At 40.6% G+C, this 12,845-nt stretch overlaps 1 long non-coding RNA gene across 1 annotated transcript in view; it reads left to right on the plus strand.

Annotated features, from left to right (window-relative positions):
* The window catches only part of LOC135578525 (uncharacterized), a 34,509-nt gene that overhangs the window by 9,837 nt on the left and 11,827 nt on the right, over positions 1 to 12,845 (plus strand). The window contains exon 2 of the long non-coding RNA XR_010470242.1: positions 875 to 990. This is a non-coding gene — a long non-coding RNA (uncharacterized LOC135578525). The remainder of the gene's footprint in view (positions 1 to 874; positions 991 to 12,845) is intronic.

Consider the following 12,845-nt stretch of genomic DNA (forward strand, 5'->3'; position numbering starts at 1 on the left):
TTACTTCTGTATAGAGCTGTTGATGTGAAAATAATGTAAATATTTAATATCCAGTGTGAGTCTTGTCCTCGTATTTTTATATAATATTGGACACACAAATAGCTGGAAGAATAGATATAATTTATTGATTGATAGGAACATGGAAGACCAATATAAGGAATCTCACACACAGTGATACCACCTCTCTTTACTGTGTCAACAAAGTCACTTGAAATCCCAAATTCTTGCACAGAGTTTATGTTTGGCCTTCAGGCTCTGGAACTCATCAAGTTCTCACAGTCCGAAAGAGCTCACATCAACAGATGTGAGCTCTGTTGATGACTCTACGGGTTCAGTATAAAGACCCTTATTTCTCCCTGAGCAGGGCTGTGGTTGGGGTAGAATCTCATTGCTAAAAAAAATGTGATTCCAGCTTTTCATCTGCCAAGTGTATTTTTAACTACTTATTTTGAGTGGGTGCTCTACACTTTGGTTTAGTGTTATTTTTATAAAGATAATTTGTAGCTGTGTAAAAGGTGCTGAGGGTGCACTTCCAGCCCCCCTTTTGTACATATGCAAAAATAACGAATAAATAAATGCTCCTCTCACATGACCTCATCAAGAGCAAAACCAAAATCCTGCAAGAGAAAGCCAGCTGAGCAGAATTTTCCAAGTACCTTTGTTACGACATTATTTCTAGTCCCATTACATCTCAGGGTCCTAGTCACATACTGGCACATTACAATGCTAAGTGCCACACAAAAATAAAAAGGATGTATTTGCTCCAAGGGGCTTTTATAACAGCAATGGTCGAAATGGAGCAATGTCTGTCAGTAAGACCCAGGAGTATTTTTCCGAGTGTGGAAGTGTGTATCAGCACTTTCTTTTCATGCAGGCTCAAGGACAGATGGAATCGGTGCGATGACATCTGAAGTTCCATCTCAGCTACTGTGTACACACTCATAAATGCTTCAGAAGAACCAAGCTGTACACTTGCTGTACTTTGAAGAGGTAAGTTCAAAACCAAATGCTAATCAGCTGACTATGCAGAGATGAAGCAGGGACAGTCAGCTCAGGTTTTCAAGTCAGCATTGCTGAGGGATTTTGCTTATGTAAACACTTGCGATCATGTTTTCTATGTCTACAACCATCTGAAATTTTGCATAGCTGCAGACTGAACATCTGCGTAAATCTGAAAGAAAGATTTGGAAAACAAACAAGAAGATTATGTGGCAAAACTGCATCTTTATTGCAGCATTTCAGAGCTCAGACACAAAAAATCAGGCACATTATATGAAACTAACAATATGAAATTGTTTTCAATATATATACTCCATCTGGATGTTAACTTTTATCACCTGTGTCTTCAGGTTTGAGCCAAACGTGACACACTGCTGGGAACAAGGAAATCATTATGGGTTGTTAAGATAGTATACAAGACACTGCAGAGTTCCGATTAGTGGACTATATGGACACATATTTGTAGAGGTAAAGGCAAATGGACGAATCTCTCAAGTCTCGTAGTGGCAGTGACGTAGATGAGCAGTATTGCTGGAGCCCCAAAGTTTCACTAGTCTGAAAGTGACAGTTGTGCTTTCATTAAGAGAAAAGCATTTAGCTCAGGGATCCCTGTGACAAGCAACACCTTTCACATCTACAGGAGTACAGGAGACTTCAGGGTCCTTCATGCTGAATTCACTTTTATGCAGGAATCCATGCCTTAGCCATGCCTGCACTTCAGGTCTTATGTGATATCCTGCCAGGCTATGTCAACACTGTGCCCTTATGGCCGAGAAGGCCAACGGTATCCTGGGATGCATTAAGAAGAGTGTGACCAGCAGGTCAGGGGAGGTGATCCTCCCCCTTTACTCTGCCCTAGTAAGGCCACGTTTGGAGCACTGTGTCTAGTTCTGGACTCTCCCATTAAGAAGGACAAGGAATTACTGGAGGGAGTCCAGCAGAGGGCTACAAAGATGATGAGGGGGCTGGAGCATCTTTCTTATGAGGAGAGACTGAGAGAGCTGGATCTGTTCAGCCTGGAGAAGAGAAGGCTGAGACGGGACCTTATTTATGCTGATAAATATCTCAAGGGTAGAGGTCAAGAGGATGGGACCAGACTCTTTCCAGTGCTGCCCAATGATAGGATAAGGTGCAATGGGCACAGACTGAAACATGGCAGGTTCCATCTGAATATGAGAAGAAACTTATTTATTTTGAGGGTGCCAGAGCACTGGAACAGTCTGCCCAGAGAGGCTGTGGAGTCTCCTTCTCTAGGGACATTCAAAACCTGCCTGGACACATTCCTGTGCAATCTACTCTGGGTGAACCTGCTTTAGCAGGTGGGCTGGACTAGATGATCTGCAGAAGTCTGTTCTAATGCCAGCCATTCTGTGTGATTCTGTGTGATTGATTCTGTGTGATTCTGTGATCATGCCCTGCCATGTGCCCTTTCTCATGTACACAACATGAAGTTAGTTGAGGCTGCAAAGGAGGAAAACAAGCACATGTCTTCTGTATCAAAAGGAAAAAAAAGATCTCTATAAGGTGATTTTATGTATTGATTGTCCCTTGGCAAGACACGTGCGTTGTTAAAATGACAAAATCACACCACCCATGTGGGACGTACCTGCTAGAAAAAAACCTCCCCCCTTCCCTGTGCCCTGCTTTCCTTACCTGATGTAAGTTTGGGGGAATTACATTGACAGAGGAGCAGGGACACAAGTCTGGTAGCTGGGAACCTGGAGAGCAGGGAAGGACAGGAAAGGGAGTGACAGATTAAAATGGCAGCTGTTTCAAAGTCCATCCTGTTCTCTTTTCATTGCTCACACCTAAAGTGCTATGTCATATTTGGTCTCATTTCTAGAAAGTACAACTAAAAGCAGATGGAATTTCCACAAAATATCTTTTGATTTAGTTTAACAAAAAAGTTTTGATCCTGGTTAATCCAAAAATATTTCATTTTTCCACAACTGAGGAAAAAAAAAAAAAAAAAGAAAAGAAAACATTTCATTCTAGACCAGAGCAAGACAAATCTGGGCTGTTAATACTGATGTTCCACATCAGCCCAGCTTTGCCTCTAGATCAGAATCTTTGCCTAGATTAAACCCTGGTGCTATATCGTAATTTGCCTGTAGATTGTACCAGCCCTGACAAGTTCATTATCTGGAGTGCATGTGGAGGGAAGGGGATGAGGGGAAGGTGGCCCTTGGGCAGAAGGGCTGTTCAGATGGGCACTGTTTCATTTTGGGAGTGTTGAAACTTTTCAGTGAAATTAAAATGCAGCTGGAGTTGTTTTTTGAAAGCTAGAAGTGCAGCCTGGAAGTAACCGGTGGGTTAAAACTGCAGATGAAAGGCTATGGGCATTTGCAGCAATCCAACAGCCTGGAATCTGTTTCAGAGAATGAGCAAAAAGTCCCACATTTTAAATACAGTGAAAATACCAGGCAAATATATCTCTGTTGCTTTTTCCTGGCACTTTCTTTCACCAACCAGCTAGTAATACTAGTGTTTGTACCCTACATACAATTTTTTTTTCCCAAGGATATTTCTTTAAAAAGAGGTTATGTTTAAAAATACGGTTGAAATAAATGACTCATGAGCAAATATCAGCAGGCCCCTATTTCAGGGTGTCAGTGAGATGACTACTTTTGTCCTGCTGGGGTGGTTGACAACATGCAGTTGAAATCACTACTGCTGTCCTTTGCTTCTTCCTCCATTAGCTTTGATTATTTTTAACGTAAACCTCAGTAATTCTTCCACTGATTTGAATAAATAATAATTACAGTTCAGTAATCCTTGTTATAGTGTAGCCTAATTAGTCTCTGTAGCTGACTGAGGCCTTTTAATCATTAAGATAGAAATGAATTAAATATAGGATAAATAAAAAAACCCCACTAAACGGCTTTCTCTCCAACACAATAAAATGTTTCTCAAGGAATCATGGAAAAAAAATACTGTTTAAAAAAGTATTTTAACATCTTTTCCTGGCTGTTTGCCAATTCTTGACTTGTTGACATTTTTATTTTGCTCTCTTGAGACTCAATTGGAAGATGGACCATGTCTTGAAATGTAGATAACATTTTTATCCTTAGTAATCTTCTCCTAGGAATGATGCTGCATGCATAAAACATCTGACATACAATAGACTAAACTAAGCTCTTGAAAAAGTCTATTAAAGTCAATGGAGTTACACTAAGAATGAATTTGGCCCAATGAAACATTCTGGAGAATAATGCAAAGCCTATCAGATTACATACAAGAAAACAGAATACCAGTGCTGCACAGTTGGACAATTTAATCCTACTTTTATTTCATCTTGAAAGCTTCTTTCTTGCTAGTTTCTATTCTGCATAGGTTTTTATGCTGCAGCCGTCACCACAGTATCCAACTACCTTCTGATAATGCATTAAATAGTGTGACTAACATCTGGTATGTGTTTGTTTTCTCATCTTCTCCAATGCACTAGGAAGTTCTGTTTACAATGAATCATTATCAGAAGGAAAAGGTATTTGTCCATGAAGACAATTAAAAAAAGGGAGCAGCAGTTTTTACATAGAGAATCAAATACTTAGGGGGAAAATACGATTCTTTTCTACACTTCATAAGTACAGATTTAGACTTAAAACGTTTAAGAAGTACTTTCTGTAGATGTCTCAAAGAGAGCACTTTACAGCACAAATACATTCACAATGCTTTTTTGTACCCTGAATTGTTTCAAGGCAAAATCTTGTGAGAAGAGCCTGAGCTGTCAAGTTGGTAGGAGCCAAAATGTGTCACCTCTTGGTGGAAGACGCTTGGCCACTTCCAAGATGGGCAAGTTGGGGGCGGAGCAGGAGGGGAGAGTTTAAGGCTCGGCTCATGGGGTCCTCAAGTGCCAGCTGGAGTCAACAGCAGGAGTGTGAACACTGCCCCTCTTCAACCAGAATGGAAAGGAGTTGAGTAAACCATTCACACAATGAAACTGGAAATAAAGGAGAACTTGGGATTTGAGTAATCCCCCTTATGAATGAATAGTGTATGTGTCTCAAGACGGAAAAAGAAATCTTAAAAAAATAAAAAGAGGTGAAGAAGTGATAGTAGAAATACCATGTTACAGTAAAAGTCTTAAAGCCATGTGTGCATTCAAGACTCAGAGTCAGTTCTTTTGATACATCCAACAGATAAATAATGTCATTGTCTGATCATCTACATTTGAAGTATTAAATTCAAATGTAGATGAATCCTAGCGAGCACAGGAGTTTCTACTCCCTAATTTGAATTCAATTGAGTAGCATCTGTGCAGGGAAGCTAATTGCACAGATTTTTCTGTGGTCTTTATATGAAACATTTTCTCTTTTCCATTTAAGAAATGAGGCTTTTGTTAGCTCTGCAGATTGCCACAGTTCAAATTCATGCCTATCAGTAGCATCTTATTTGTGGTTTTTGTTTTTTCAGTCAGGTGTTTATGTGAGTTTGATTCCATCTACTATCACATGGCTGCAATATAATGCCTGTAGTTTCTTCTAAGAGTAATTTGCCTGGGTAAGAGTGTTTCTGTTCCGGGTCTTTCAACATGAACCACCTCTCCCTGCAGAGTTCAGGTGCTCCTAAGAGTCCCATCTCTGTTACTGCAAAGTTTCTGTTAGCTTCAGGTTCGCTGTGATATTATTTATTTCAGTAAGATTTTTTAAAAGACAGTAATTTAAATGGAAATAAAGGTAGGAGAACTGTGAATCTGAAATGCAAGATGAAGTTGCCTCCAAACTAGTCGAACTTGGAAAAGTGGCCAGGAATGGTTGAAACTGCTATGATGAGTGGTCTTCTTGGAGAATGCTTTGGAGAAGTCTCTTCATCTGGCAGTTTACACTGAATAATTAACAGACCTGAAAACCTGTGTGTGTGTTCTGCTAGCAGGCAGGATCCATCTAGCTCATGAGAAGGTGGTCAGCACAGGAATATTGGCACACAGGAATATTGGCATCACAAATAAACTGAAGCTGATGAAATAAAATGAAGTGAGCACTAGCAGTGGGCTTTTCTCCTGATGTGGAAGAGAAGCTGTAACCTCATCAGTTACACTACTGCAATTCCAAAGATGTCAGAGAGCACAGAAACTTGCCTAATGGCATTTATAGTCTTCGAACTGAAATCTTGAAGTTAGTGCTTTCAAATGACATACGCATGTACTTCAGACAAACTGATTTATTTCAATAGTACCTGTACCTTTGAATGCTATATTTTGTCTTTGAACCAATCCACACAATCAGTGTTCATAAACATTAGTGAAAAGTGCTATAAACATTGCATTGAAACAGGACCAGAATCTGTTGGCAATGTGAATCTGTTCCTCTTCATTCCTGAGGGAGCTGCAAACACAGAAGAACACCCAGCTCAAGCTGCTTTTCTTATCCACTTTTAGCTTGATGCATTTTTCTTGTTCATTATTCTCTCATTCATGTTAGAAAGGAAAATACATTCATCTCCTTGCTCTAAGAATTATATTGATTCTGTGTTGTAGCTAGAAAGAGACACTGTTGCACCTTGCATTGTTTTTATCCCAGGAGTCTGCTGGTGAAAGAACCAGACCAAATTCACAAAAATAAACTGAATTCAGAACTATGGAGCCAAAGGCAGAATCACCTCAAAAAACAATTAGAACCCATTTTGAAAAAGCAAAGACATAAAAATAAAGTAGAGCAGACAGACTTAAATTGGCTTTTATACCTTGCACTCCAGCCCCTACTTTTTGATCTGTGATTCTTCACTGAGGTAAAAGAAGGTTTTTATCCAAAATATCCCTATAATTTAGGCACTATAATAACCTGCAATCTACAGGCTTTCAGGACTCCAAGAGGTTAGGTAACTGCCTTTTGTTCAGCTTCTCACTCTATGTCATTTTCATTCTAAGCACCTAAGAAAGAATGTCACAGAAATCTATGGGCTGATTTGTATTTGAGCTGTATTAGACAATAGTAAGTGCTGTAAACATGTCTATTACTTTCTTTAAAGATTTCTCTATTGAGCAGCAGTATATCAATGATTTACACTTCTTCTGTTACCATCAGCCACATTAATAAAGGTATCCAAGATCATCTTTTGTCAAAAGAATTTTGTTTTACACTTTCCATATAAAATTTGATGATGGATTGTTAAAGGCAAACAAACTGTGGCCAGGTGGATAGATTTATCATAATATTATGACAGTTTACTTAATCGTTTCATTGCTTGAAGTGTGAAGACTGTATTGTGCCACTGCAGAAACACAACAGAAAACTGTAAAAAAGCATGATGGCAGTTAGCACCTGTGGAAGGTAAAAATGCTTCATATTGCTGCTGCAGTCTTAAGGGGGGAAAAAAGGGATGATCTAAAAAAATCCCCCAAAGACTCATTAAGAAGCATTCTATTTGCACATCAGTGTATTGTGCTAAATTTACTTGCTAATTTTGATGTCAACAGCGACTAGTACTAATGAAAAGCTTATGCAACAGAGTTTAGTAAAATAAAAATAATAAAAAAAAACAGTTTAAAGAGTTAGATTACACCAAACTGTAATTACTAGTTCAAAATTACATGAGACTGTAATTAACAGTTCAGTGTTGCAAACACTATCAGAGGACACATTTACAGTATGTACAAACACCATTGCTAGCAAGGTTTTAATATCATGTATTTTTTCCCTTCTACTAGCCATTCAAATGGCTTAGATAAACTAGATGCCAGTAGGGAAATTTGGCCAGATTAATGTTATCTACTGTGTCCCAGTTCAAGACAGGTCTTAAGCTGCTGCTTAAATTCACCTCTCTCTAAAAATAAATTTCCTGAGCATATGCTTGGCAGTAGCATGTGCTAAGACCACATTTTGTGCAGCAGCACATGCATGAATATTTTTCTGACTTAGAGCCAGAAGGATATTATCCTCATTTTAAACCCTTCCAATCAAGGCAAGAGCTTAGAGTCACCTCACTAACAGGAATGCTGTAATGTAAACAACACTTCTCTGCAAACCAGGTCCAACTAAAGGAAGACAATTCTTACGTGTGGTCAGGCCCTGCGAGGAGATTACTATGAAGACTCAGGGCTGATCTAGTGTCTACAGGATCGAGAATTTTCTACATTTTAATGGAACTTTTAATTAATTGTGTTAAAGATAGCAAGGGGTACCAGTCTTAACAGAGGGACACTGTGCTTATGTAAGCTGGACAATAAATTTTAAGTGAGAGGTGAGCTTGTCAAAGCAAAGACAGCTGGAGGCCAGCTACAGGCTTATCAAACATAGTAGACTGTGCAAAACCCAAATTCAAACAACTATTCCAGAAGGAAATGCTGACCCTGTGGCATTCTTCCCATCAAGGACAATATTATTTTCCAACCCCTTTCTAGATCCTGCTGTATGCTTTTAATACCACTGACCAATGCATGCTACCATTTTGCTGGAGAGAAGTGGCAGGACATGCAGGTGTATTCAGTAAAGTAATACGGAAAGATACAAGCAGTGCTCAAAAAGGAGAAACTGCATCTCTGGTGCTGGGGGTCTTACACCTTAAGGGGCCCAATTTTGTCTCCATGAAGACCCAAATCTGTTCCCATCTCTTCTCAGTTTCTCTTTGCAGTTTCAAGGATAGCTGGCCAGACAGCACAGGCTGAAGCACTGGCAGCAGGGCAAAAAACAGTTACTGTATATATAGATCTCCATTATCAGTGAAGTGCGGCTCTTGTGTGGGATCGGCTTGTGGGAGAGGAATACCTGAGTAAGATAGATCCCATGAGACTGGGCAGTGAGCAGCTTTCTGAGGATCACGCGGCTACAGCACCGCCTTCACCAAACAACTGCTTCAGCTCATATGATACAAGTCACTGATCCCAAATTACATTACTTTGCATTGCAGCACATGTACACATGTGTTGCTGCATCACACTGCAGCTTTTGTACTTACTGTTTTCTGTCCCTGCTGCTTCAGAGGTTGTCCCATCCTGGTGGATGATGACCTGGCTTCAGCTGATCATACTTGTGTCATCCCTCCAATGAGCTGCAGCTGCCCAATGCAGGCAGTGACGCAGCTGTTGGCTCTTAGGAAAACTCCTCAGGTCATGATGGGTCTGTGCTAATATGGCAGCTACCCTCAGCAATCTAAATTTTACCTTCCTGTTGCTCTTTGCTACCTTCCCTAAAATACTATCCTCAGTGCTGGATTTCCAGATATACCATTTGTGCACCCCGTGGTTTATACTAACCATGGGTTTACCCAAAAGCAGTTTGTGGAGGTCCCTTTTCCAGCACCATGGAAGTTTCCCAGAGCAAGACTCACTGGAGTGGGAAGCAGACCCTCTCCCTTGCATCTCCTTCTGCACCTTCTCATCCACTGCCTTCACCCTTCACCACCTTGTGCTGCAGATGTAAGGTGAACTGCTTGGACTTTGTAATCTGTAACATTATCATAACCTTATATGTTTGCGTTTTAAGAGCATGCTGGTGGCTTTTCATTTTTCACCCCTTAGATGTAGCAGGCATCCAATACATTCATTACCCCACCCAGAGAAAAGAAATGAGAAAAATCCATCATTGACTTCAGGAACATCAGACACTTCACATAGTACTGGAAGGCACAACATGGTGTGGTGCTGCTCCTAGGAGCTGAGGGAGTGTGGAGCTTTCCACACCCAAGGAAGCCATATGCCTGGCACTGGTCTGGGGAGTGTTTCTGCATTTTGCAGTCCTGCAATGACAGGGACCAGAGTGGTTTTAGCACCAATACCCGTGCTCTTGATATGTTAATTTAAATTTTTGTTCTCTTTGTGTTACCCTGCAGCATTCCCTGAAAGACTTCACACCATTACAGGGCTCAGGTAGATTACTGGTCCTACCTGTACCTCTGCTCACTGACATGAGCTATCATCTTGTTTACAATTAAAGTGCTGTAGTGGGACTCGTAGCAGGAGCTTCTGGCATGCTGAAATACTGAAGATTTTGTCAGCTTGGGCAATTCAAAGGCAAAGTCATACAACAAAGCAACTGAAAGAAAAAACCACTCATGAAAGTCTTTTTCAACAGCCGTATCTTAAAAGGACAATGTAAAGCTGAAAGAAAAAAATTACATACCTGAAGTATTTTTAACTTACTGTTTGCTACATCAAGTAGGCAAATCATTAACTCAAAAGGATTTTAACTATACTGACAACACTGCCTTGAACTGAAGTTTTTCCTTTTCTCTATCTCCTCTGGAATTTGATGGTGGAAATAAAGACAATTGTGACTTGCCTTGTAGATAAGGTATCTATCAATATTTTTTTCCACAAGCACTTTACCTGTTGGGATGTCCGTACTGGAGGGAGAGGGAAACACTTATTCTCCATTGTAAAGACTGAGCTGTATTCCCCATGCAAAAAATAATAGATCCATGGATCCAGAAGAGTTTCACTAACATCAGAAACTTAGAAGAGGCAAATAGATTTCCATCCTTATGAATATACTTTTTCCAAACCAACCACATTTGCCCTCATCATGTCCTCTAATGTTTGAGACTCTGCATGGTGGCTTTGAATGACTTTTAAAGTATGATTTTCACATTCTTGTTTGTTTTGTCTGGTTTCTTAATACAATATAAAGTACTTGCCAGAAACAACCTTCCTCTGTCAGACAAAGGCATCGAAGTAAACATCCTTTGAGTTGTGCTTGGCAGCAGTTGAAAAGTTTTAGTAGGAAATTTATTTTACTGCTAAAACAGTTGGTTATTAAATAAATCTTAGGTGATTTTTCAGGAGCATGCAACTCCTATAGTGTATCTTTTCTAGTAGATTTTTCCATTCGTGCTTTTACCTTCACCCTGGCTTTTTCCTTTATGATAAAGAATATGGAATTTTTCAAGAATTCAGACACAAAACCATGGTGGGAGCACTGGGTAGCCCTGCCTTCAATATGTACCTCCTGAATGCCAGGTTGGTTAATGCAAATATTGAATCCAGATGCAGACCAGGATATTACTCAGGGTAACTCTGCTCAGTACCCATTCTGATCTCCATTTGGTTAGTCATCCTTTGAGGATCTTGGGTGTAAATATCTAGCTTTGCTACCTTTCAGTAGTTTCCCATATTTGTCTTCTTTGTTTATGAGATTATATATATTTTTTTCATATGAGGTAGTACCAAAAACCATACTAATATCCCAGAAGTAGGACATCTACTGTTTCTCTTTTAAGGACCAAGGCCCATTACCTTGTTGGAGAAGGAAATCAGCTTGCCAGGATTTGCTCTTGGTGAAGCTGCTCCTTTACTCCTTGAGCCCTTCAAACATACAAGTGGCTTGATCAGGGGAACTGCAGAGAACTCACCAGTCAGTAATTCCCTGCTCCTACCCACTCTGCCTTTAAAAAAACAACCACCATGCATACCTGTTTTTCTCCTCCTTCCTGGTATTTCTCCCATCCTTCCTGAGTTTTTGAAGAGGACCACTGATACGTCTGAGACAGGTTTAGCAGAATATTTAGCCTAGGAAAAGCTCATTTGACATGCCTGACTGGACAGCCTCCTAGCAAACCAATTACCGTCTCACTTCTTCTTGCCCATTTTACCTGGTATTAATTCTATGAGCTGTTTGCTCACAGCTGACCCTTCCTTAAGAAGATAGATGCAAAAAGAGTCTTTCTAGAAGACTTTCCAGCTCAAGATGGGTCTTGAGTTTAGATTAAGCTCCACCTCCCAGTTTTGCCTCCCCATAGTGCATCCTTCCCTTCTCATTATGCGTCGTTGTCCCCTCTGGGGACCCCACTTTTGTTCCCCGCTTCCCTTTGCTTCACTGCACACGCTGCCCACTGGAGCACCAACATCCACCTTATCCTGTTTGTATTATCCTGGTTTAGAAACCACCACAGACCAGCATGCCAGGAGGTTTGAGAGAGTTCATCTTGTGGTCTGGAGATGATCTCAGAAGGAAGAGTAGTGCATGTGGTAGAGGCTGCTGGGACAGCCAGCCCCAGAGGTGGTATGGGATGCAAACCTTACTTTTCTCACTTTGTGATGTCTGGAAACCTGGGGACTCAAAATGTGTCAAAATTGCTTTTTTTTTTTTTTCTTTCTCTAAGAATAAACATTCACATTTCAAATAAACTCACCATAATCCTACACATCCTTAAACAAATTTAAATTCTATGCACAAATGTTTAGGCATTGCAAGCATCTGTGCTACCCGCTACTGAAGAAACACCATCCCACCTTTTTTTTAACTGATTGCAATCCACAACACCGTTCAAATTGCAAGCATCTGTCATCACTCCTCTGAGGAGAATCTTCAAAGAGATATCAGTTTAAAGAAATAAACAAGCAACAAATTATTTTCAGGGAACCTCAACCTCTGTGACAGTGTTCTGCAAGCAGGGAAAGGCAAAGTCTGAATGAATTGTGTCAAATATTCTGTTTGAGGAAGTCAATCAGGTCTAAGTATAGTATTTTGTCTAGTGATCTAGGAGTTGTGCCTTGTGCAGAATAGAAGGAGACACATAAAAGCAATACAAGAAGTTGAATGGAGGGAGCAGAACACAGCTGCAACATTTCCTTAAGAAACCCAGCAGAGAGGCAGGCAGGGGCAGTAGAAGGAGCTGGGAGAGGATGTGGAAGTAGCAGTGGGGAGCTGGTGGTGGGGAGACATGGGAGGAGCTGCTTGCTGGGTGCCAGATGTCTGCAAGCCATTGGGGAGAGGACGGGTGGCTCCTGGGGCTGCCAATGCTCAAGAGCAACTGCCAGAGAACCACAAAATGGTTGGGGTTGGAAGGGACCTCTGGAGATCATCTAGTCCAACTCACCTGCTATATAGGAGGTTCATTTAGAGCAGATTGCACAGGAATGTATCCAGGTGGGTTTTGAAAGTCTCCAGAGAAGGAGACTCCACAACCTCTCT

The sequence above is a fragment of the Columba livia genome, chromosome 2, assembly GCF_036013475.1.
Source record: "Columba livia isolate bColLiv1 breed racing homer chromosome 2, bColLiv1.pat.W.v2, whole genome shotgun sequence".
In the NCBI taxonomy this organism is placed as follows: Eukaryota; Metazoa; Chordata; class Aves; order Columbiformes; family Columbidae; genus Columba; species Columba livia.